Raw genomic sequence first — 9,931 nt, 5'->3', positions numbered from 1 at the left:
GGAGAGCTTAAAAGTCCTCGAGAGGACTCCTAACTCAGTAAGACCTATTCACAAAGAATCTGAAAATGGCTGAGAGACGAAATGTTTTGGAGACAATGGAAGACTGTGAATTGATCAAGAGATATAGGCTAAATCGTGAGGGTATCAAACTTGTTGTGGAATTAGTGCGGGATGCAATAACATCCCCGACTAACAGGAATAACCCGATTAGTCCGGAAATAAAATGTTTGGCAACACTACGATATTTAGCAACAGGGAAAATGCAACTTTGCAATGCCGACGATTTAGGAATATCGCAACCATCAGTCAGCCGTGCCATAAACCAAACCATCAACGCGCTCTCTAGACCACATATCATCCAACAGTTTATCCGGTTTCCTTTGGACAATCAACAACTACACAGGATCAAAGCCAACTTCATGGCAATTGCAGGTATGCCCGGTGTGGTCGGTGCTATTGACGGGACGCACATAAAAATAATTGCGCCATCAAAAGATGAGGACGTGTTCGTCAATAGAAAGAAATTACATTCCATCAACACGCAGATTGTTTTCATTCATCATGATAGGGGGGCTTTAACGGCGGTATGGGCTGTTATTGAAAGTGTTTAAGTGCTGGAAATATGCTCATTGGATAATAGTTTGCAGGGTGCTTTTAATTGCCTCCTCGAATTAATGCAATTTACGTATTTTTATTGTTTGCTCTCTCTCTTTAACGTGCATATACAACGTCATTATCGTGGTCTGCACAAACTTGTCATCATGCGTGTATTCTGCTAACTGCACTGTCCATAACTATTTGATAGGAATACATTTCTAGCCTAGGCTATTTCCTTGTTTTTCGGTGATTTAGTGGGCTCGTTTGTGGGATGTTGCGGATGAGTTTCACCGAGACCGCCTACTCTGAACAACCAATCACCGTACTGACCGCTTCTAAACTCATGCACGAGAATCGACGTCATCGATAGCAACGGCGCGTCACTCTTAGTTCACTCTTAGTGATTTATCCTTAGTATGAGTAGGTCTCAGCGGCTTTGTGAATAACTTTTAAGAAAAAACTCCTACGTAAAATGTTTTAGCACGAGTTAGGAGCACTCCTAGCGGTAAGATAAAATGCTTTGTGAATACGGCCCCAGGTGTATATCAGTATGTGGTGTCTCTACTTTAAAGAGTCCTCTCCTGCTGATGTTCAGGTGTATATCAGTATGTAGTGTCTCTACTTTAAAGAGTCCTCTCCTGCTGATGTTCAGGTGTATATCAGTATGTAGTGTCTCTACTTTAAAGAGTCCTCTCCTGCTGATGTTCAGGTGTATATCAGTATGTAGTGTCTCTACTGGGACATGTCCACATGCTTTAATGTTCAAAAAGCTCTTTATCGTTCTCATACTGCCTGTGCTGCAGCACCTCTTTCACCCTCTGTCTGAAACCAGAGCCCAGTCTGCTCTGATTGGTTAGCAGGTCGGCTCTGTTGTGATTGATCAACCAGCTCAGAGATGACACGCCCCTTAGCCTATAATAGGGCCTCTTTAAAACACATGAATCTGCATTAAGGTGCAATTGAAATGCATACAAGACATTTTGTTGTTCACTTAAAAGCGATAAAAAGCCTCTCACACCATTCTGAATAATCGAGACACAATTTCTGTTGCTCCTGGGATGAATGTGATCCATCCTGTAGCTAAGATTAAATATGTGTTTGTTTATATTATTTCCTAGATTTCATTGATATTATATAACCCTGTCTCCTACAGCATTATGATCCTATAACTCCGATATTTTTACAGAAAGATTTGGCTGAACAAGATTTTGATATCCCTGATTTGATAGCAGCAGGCGCCACATACGCAATCCTGTTATAATAAAAAAGGCTATAGAAACACAGGTAGGGACACCAGCTAATTTCAGGCACCGAGGAGAGCAATTTCTGTACAAATCAAGACCGTGTGTGGGGGGGGGAGGAAAGGGCAAAATATAGTTAAATTAATTTATTCTGCCTCATTTGAACCTGCCACTGAGGCCTATTTTAAGAGAATATAAAAAAAGGGAGGGCGGAGCTGCTGAAAACAATGCATTTTAAAAGAGGCTCTTCCCCCATTGTGCCCTTATCTGTCAGTCAAGCCTGGCAACGTAAACACACATTAAGGGGGAAGACTGAGGGGTTTCCATAGCCACAGTTTTTTTTCAAATGGCAACGTCGTGCTGTACACAGTGAACCCCCACACTCGCTTTCTTTTCTGCCATGCTGTTTATTTGCTGTTGTGCTGGAAGAATTCAGAGAGAGAGAGAGAGAGAGAGAGAGAGAGAGAGAAAGAGAGAGAGACAGAGAGAAAGAGAGACAGAGAGAAAGAGAGACAGAGACAGAGAGAAAGAGAAAGAGAGAGAGAGAGAGAGAGAGAGAGAGAGAGAGAGAGAGAGAGAGAGAGAGAGAGAGAAGAAAATACATACAAGGCCGGTTATGCAGAAACACAGATTTAATGTAAGGCTCTCAGTTCAAAGCAGTGGAGAGAGGAAAAAACTGGTGTGGATTAACAGGAAGAGGAAGAGGAGGAAGGAGAGGAAGAGGAGAAAGAATAGGAAGAGTAGGAGGAAGCAGAGGAAGAGGAAGAGGAAGGAGAGGAAGAGAGGTGGAGGAGAAAGAATAGGATGAGTAGGAGGAAGGAGAGGAAGAATAGGAGGACGAGGAGGAAGGAGATGTGGAGGAGGGGGAGGAAGGAGAGGAAGAGGAGAGGTGGAGCAATAGGAAGAGTAGGAGGATGGAGAGGAAGAGGAGGAAGAAAAGGAGGAAGAGCTGAATCTTTACTGTTGCCTAATAGTTATTTGCTAACATTAGACCTAACCAAAACGTTTTGTTGGAATTTTATAATTTTCTTTAGCGTTCACTTATTTAAAGTTAAAGCTGGTCATTTAAATACCGACTAACTTACTTCAAGAAAATCCATGTTTAACTAAACCTAACTTTATTTTTCTATCTTTCCAACTGGTTGTGTTTTTATCTAGATTTACATTACCCACGTGTAACTGTGATCTAAACGAGGCTAGTTAGCCCCTCAGAAATCCCCGGACCCTCTCTCCGTTCCCCCTTTAGAGAAGCTTTGGCCCCTCTTTTGATAAACAATGCAATAATACACTGAATTAACAACGAGAGCCCTGGGGAAATCAGGTCTCTACAATAAATTGCCCCCCCCAGCCCCCGTATAACCCCAAAACCCCTCTATCCATGATTTTAATGGTTTCACGCTCGTTGATTATTAAATCATGTTTACTGGAATCACGTGCATGTCCTTGACTTGGCTGTGATTTCAAACGTGCTTTTACCTTACTTCAAAAAGGATATAATTATGAAAAATTTAACACATTTTTTAATAATTCTACTTTTTAAAAATGTATCAAAACGTTTCAAAAATCTACTTTTATTTAAAAAAAAAAATATTTAAACATGTTTAATTACTTTTTTTGAAAACATACTTTATTTTCAAAAAATTAATTCAAACAATCCAACAGTTTTTAGATTAATACATTTCAGGAAAAGTATACAAATATTCCTCCTGGGATAAACAAAGTGTTCTGAGTCTGATAAGGAATAAACTGTAAATCAAATGGCATTCTTCAGTCTGCATTAAAGATCTCAGTTTCTCCTCAGCAGGACAGCAGGTAGGAACCCCTTCACTGAGGCTCCTCACCCGCAGCTTAATCTTACCCACAATCACACTCAGTGACAAGCACACAAAGCCTCCAGCGAGTCCAACAAGCCTCCGCTATTATGTAACCGCTGACAGCTGGGCTTTTAGGGGACGGTGAACCCCCATCCGAGTGGCAGCACTTTGTGTCAGGCAGACGTGACAGAAAGGGTATTATCAGGCCAGGCAGACCCCCAAATAGCAAACACCCCGTCAGTGATGGAGTCCAAATCAAAACAGCAGAGACATTTCCTCCAGAGCCTTCATCAAATGTCATGTAACATGGTGTAACTGTGGGACACTCAATTACAAGTGCCGGGACACCAGTAGCCTGTGGTACTGGAACATAACTGAATACAACTAAAGGTGCATGGGGGCGATTTGGTTACAAGGGAAATCGTTTTGATTTTTTTTAACCCTTTTTTACAAGATCTATGGAGGCAGGAGACTGGGGTTTGTGGCTTTTTTAAAACCGAAATTCAACTTATTTTAAAATCACCTTCTTGACTTAACAAACTTATTTTAAGCCAAACTAAATAGATGTGTGGCCAACATTTTGTTTATTCTACATTTTTTAACCCTCACCCTAAATCTAACTGTATTTTTGTTGCCTAAACATATTCATTTTTTACGTTTGTGTCCTTCACATTTTGTATGCTTACGCCAAGCATAACTACTAACATACGTTGTTTTGTTGCCTAAACGTTATGCATTTTTTGGTTTTAACGCTTTTTTATTCCAAAGATAAACCAAAGCTTAACCAAGTAGTTTTGAAGCCTAAGCATAGTTCCTTTTTTTTGTAAGTTCTGTTTTGTTTCCATTTACAATGTTAAACATGTATTTTAAACTGCGACTGTCATCTGGGAGAGATACGTTTTCCTCAAAACCTAATTAAGTATTTGAGTTTAATGGGAACGTGATGTTGTCTAAGAAAGGGGTAAATAATATTAATGCAATCCATAGAATAGTATTTTTTTTTAAATACCCATTTTGGCTACATGCGGCATCGCGGGGGAAGCAGAAATTACATCTTCGTCTATGATGCAAAAATTGATTAGAGGATTATCTGTCTTTTAAATGCACCCAAAATGTTCTTGGTTGCATTTCAATTGCACCTCAATGCAGATTTGTGTGTCTTAAAAAAAAAGCGGGAATGAGCACATGTGCATGGGTTTGAAGTCTCCTCGCTCCAAAGGGGGTGATTTCTCCCCATGGTTTTTCTTAATGTGTCATTTCTTTGAACCGGTGGCACATGACACAGAACACAGAGGCCCACAAATGTTTGATTAAACTGTGCATCGCCTCCCTTCAGGCTGACATCTCCGGCGGGACTTTGATCCTCCGACAACACACAGTGGAGCCAAAAGGACCCAGAATAGCAGGGGCATACTCGACAGACGGTGTTTTGATTTTTGCCACACTTTCCAAATAATTCCCTGTTGTTCCAGAGAAGAATCGCCGTTAGGCATTCCTGCGCCGGACGACTGGAGAAATTGTGAAGGACCAACATGGAGATACTGAGGATCTAAACACGTCTGTGAAACATAGACCTGGCCTCCAACCCGCTCTTTGTAGACAAATTATCTCTGGTTTTGTACAACGCCTAACACAGCATCTTGTTTGTATGCACAAAGTTGTTTAGGCTCTGCAAAATGAATGACTTAAAAATGAGTTTTTCTATAAGATCCTTAAAATGAGAGTAGACATGGAGCAAAAATGTATAATGAAATTCACACACATTAAAGGAATAAGGGTGGCAAAGATTTTTTAAAGAAATGCAACCTTGAACTATACAATAAATTAGGGTATTCATCAGGCTGCCTCCTTTCAGTATACTTGGTATGATTCTTTCACTCAAACAGTCATTTTGTAATGCTGTTTCGTGCTAAATGCCTTATTTTTAAGAAACGTATGACCATATCTCAAGTAAACACGAGATTTAAAGTGATACTTTTGCATGATTATTTTACGAGGGACAGTTATATCAACTACTCAAGTGTTAGTCAACTTATCATTTCTTAATATAGATTTAGGTCATAATGTTCTTGCGTCACAGCAGCTCCATAAACAAAGACTAGCATTCAATACAACAATAATCAAAGGATACATACAGTTAACATCATATTAGCAAGTTTAGGAACTACATATCATATGCCAAGCACCATGCCATTGTTTTTGCAAATCTAACAAGAATGAAGTGCAATCCTGTCTTTATTCTCAAAGCAATGGGGAAAAACACAGCATGAATTTTGAATAAGACATATTTTGTAGACTATGATCAAGATAAACTAACAAGTAGATATCTGGTGTTAGGATTATTCACTTTAATAAGAAACTAGGCTTAAAGTTGTTATGCTGCAAGGAGGCTAACGTCATGCTAACTTTCCCCCAACATGTCTGCCATGCTGCAGAAGCCTGAGTAATATGGGTATTTCAGACCTGAACATCCAGATTTTCTTTCTGTGGGTCCTTTTCTGGACTGCTAACTGAGTTTAGAGGATGTTTCAGCACAAGGATGTCCCAGTTTACCACCACCAGTACAACCAGTCCCTATGTAGCTGGTGTCTGGGCTCTTATATGTGAGTCTCCAGATAGAGGTCATAGTACAGCAACCGCTCCCTCTATACACAGGCAGCTCATTAGCAAACAGTGGATCAAAAACACCCCAAAAGTAGTCAAATATAAAGGTTTTTAATGTCACAATTTCGTGTAACATATTCATCAGGCAGAGTAAAACCCTATCATACTTACTTGTTGTATTTTTCCACTTTTAAAACGTGTTTTTGCGTGAGATTACCATGAAAATCCATTCCGGGTTTTCCCCGCATCCGCAGCCTCAATTTACTGTGTGTGCTTTCACCGCCGCAGCACTCACTGGCAACCTTAAGGATTCCTCCGCGGCTCACTTGTGTATGTGTGCGTGTATGTGAGTCTTGTTTTACAGCACAAAACGACACGTAACTTAACACGTAACGTCACGTAAACCGAACAGTTATATTTAGTTCTGGCTGTGTTTTCACGGGTAGGTTAATACAACGTGTTTTGACACCCAAAGGCCCGGTTTAGGGAACTTGGCGCACTATTTTTGCCCCATCTGTCCTGTCTTTCTAACGCATACAATACATTCCTGTGTCGCTCCGCGGTGTGATAAGGCTCCTGCCTGCCTGCTGTTCCTGTAAACTCCCGCCTTGACTCATTGAGAGAGAGACATAGAGGAGACATAGAGAAGAAATAAAAAGAGAAAGAGAGAGTGGAAAAGCGCTATAAAACGAGCCTCCAGCAACACACTGGAGTTAATAATGCATTTTAAAACAGTATCAAGTATGCTGGGCACAATAACAATAACGACTCATACTAATCAGAGTGGACAAATATCAATTTACTGAAGAAAATGACCTACATAACAAATTAGTCAGTGCTCATTGTGCAACACATTAACATAAAACACACGAGTACTGCATATTGAAGCAACAATGACCATTTTTGAACGGAGATATACAATTTTAAAAGAAATATAAGATAACGTAATGCTTTATTAGTCTCACAATGGAGAAATGTGCCAAATTATAGCTGAAAAGGGACAGTGCAACAAGAGGAAGTACAAAAGTAAAGCTTTAAAACCAAAACCAAACAAATTTTTGCATGTATGAAATATGATATTGCAAAGGATTTAACTTGAACAGGAGATATTACAACACTTATATTGTTAAATGACAAGATATAAAGAATTGCAATGGAAATCCAAAGTAATATATTGTTTAATTCCCATTCCCAAGTCCACTAGCGTTCAACTGACTTTAAGACATAAAATATAGCTGTTAAATGTTTTAATCTTTTAATTTCCGACCAATTTCGGGGACAATAACCGGAATATAGTAGATAGACTATCATAAATAAGCCTCCCTAATAAAAAAGATACTACTATCATAGTCCTGTAGGGTCTTTAAAGTAAATCTGTGTCTTAAATTGTAACCACTTATGCCACTGAGATATTCCCATAAAATTGGATTTCTGAATTAGTTATAGCCTTACACTTGTGTTTCTTTCATTGAAGCATCTCCTTATCAGCTTTGCATCTTAACCTCCAATTAATTTCTGACCAGGTTGTGAGTGGTGTATGATGATGATGATGATGACCGATGCTCTCGTGGTCAGATTGCGTGGAAAACCAGATTCCAGCGGCCCTAAGTGACAGTTTATGATCTTTGATTTGGTTTTGCTGGAGATTGCCAGGCAACAAAACTACCCCGAGTCCTGAATGAAACAGCCATCTGTTCCACGACCCGGTGAAACGGAATTAATTTCACATAGGGGCTAATCCTGGAATTCAGCTGTACATGGATTCATTTTTTCATACAAAAATGGTCAAAAATGATAAACTACGTTGAACAAATGATCATAGTGATGTTGAGATTTCTAAGTCACATATTTATGTTGTAAAAAACCCAATTGGACACAAGTGGGATGCATTACACTTTGTATTGACGATTGAAAAATAAAGGAGATGGTATTGTTTGTGCTATAAAGCAGGTCATTGCATTCTAATCCCCTTGTCTCATCCAACGCTTATTTATTCTTTGCTATTCAGATTGACCTTTAACAACATTTGGATTCTCAAGTAGACAGAATCAAAAAAGACTTGCAAATCAACTTTTAACACCAATGCCTTCATTTTGACTTGAAGAGTACTTGTTAACTTCCGCTCAAAACCAAAAGATTAAAACATGTGCCACAAATAATTTAATTTCCTGAGTTTACGAACGTTTACCCTTTCAATTTCCAGCAAGTCAACACTTAATTCTCTCAATCCACTTTGTTTGAACCAATCCAGTGGTGGAACAGCACCATGGACAATTGACGTAACGTTCCTGAGCTCCAGTTGAAAAAATATATAACAAAAACAGAATTGCATTTTGCAAAACCTCCAGGTCGAAAATGGTACAATATTTAACTGGTTTAAGGACTTGGTACTCGAGTACAAAGACTTGAGGTTTACGCAATTTTCAGAAGTGTGGTCAGTTCTCAGATTCTTGTTTCTGCAACAAAGTTTGGCCAACTAGTAGTTTAACTTCTTCCAGCAAAGCATACCTGCATCCAATTAGCAAACAGATTTCTAAGACTTCTTACAGAGAATATTTTGTCACGTAAAACAAATTAACACGCGTCCTGGTCCATAGAAAAATGTCATTATTGTAACTAATCTGCAACAGGTTGCACCCAAGTGTTAATTTGACGTTTCTTGTGTTTTCCAAATCAATATCTTGGAACCATCTGTCAGAACAAGAAGACAACAATCAAGGCTACATTCTGCACACGTGACCATAGCTTGAAGCTCATTCAGGTGCTTCAGCCCACTTCCTGTCTACACGTCTGTGACCTTTCACCCCCCTCAGATTACCCTCGTGCCCTTGACCCGCCCTTTGGCTCGGACGAGGTCCTCTTTCTTCCAGAGTCCCCGGCTTTTATCCGTCCTGCTTCATGCCTGTTAAACCTATATGGATTGTTTTTACCCTCCGATCCACGGGACCCACACAATGCCCATTGAAAGCGAGAGGTCAGAGGCTCAACGCTGTGACCAGAGTTTCGGGGGGTTGTTTGTAAAGGAGCCCTGCTTGTATCCTATTCTCCACCCCGGCTCAAATCATGTAGCTCGAGCACAAGACACACTTCTGGGCTCACACTAAATCAGCTTCATAAAGGGTGCCACCACAAAGGAAACAGAGCCGATCTCCTGTGGCTCAGGAGGTAGAGTCCACCAGCTGGAGGGTTGGAGATTCAACATGTCGACGTTTCTTTCGGCCACAAGAACATGGTTGTTTGTTTTGATGGCTCCAAAATGGTAGAACCGCTTTCTTATTGGGATCGGGCAGAGGTGGGAAGTAGTGGAGTACAAATATTTCGTTACGTACATTTTTCTGGTATCAGTACTTTTTACTTTTACTCCTTACATGTTGAACACAAATACCTGTACTTTCTACTTCTTACATGTTGAACCCAAATACCTGTACTTTCTACTTCTTACATTTTCCAAACAGGCTGGCTCCTTTAGTTTGAATGTGTGTTTGGTGGCGTGATCATTATTATTTAGAGTCATTGCGTGCCTGCGTGATTTGAACACGATCCGTGTATCCATAATTTCCTGGTCTTCTCTAAAGAAGAGGGACCAATGAAAACGTTGTCATGTTGCCGTTGTTCAGCATGGAAACATTCATTAGCTAACAATGACATTATTGTTCTATTAATATAAAGGCACAC

Source organism: Notothenia coriiceps, unplaced genomic scaffold (assembly GCF_000735185.1).
Source record: "Notothenia coriiceps isolate Sejong01 unplaced genomic scaffold, NC01 NC01_scaffold00019001, whole genome shotgun sequence".
Taxonomy (NCBI): domain Eukaryota; kingdom Metazoa; phylum Chordata; class Actinopteri; order Perciformes; family Nototheniidae; genus Notothenia; species Notothenia coriiceps.
The sequence above is the reverse complement of the archived record's forward strand: the minus strand, read 5'-3'. Positions refer to the sequence as shown.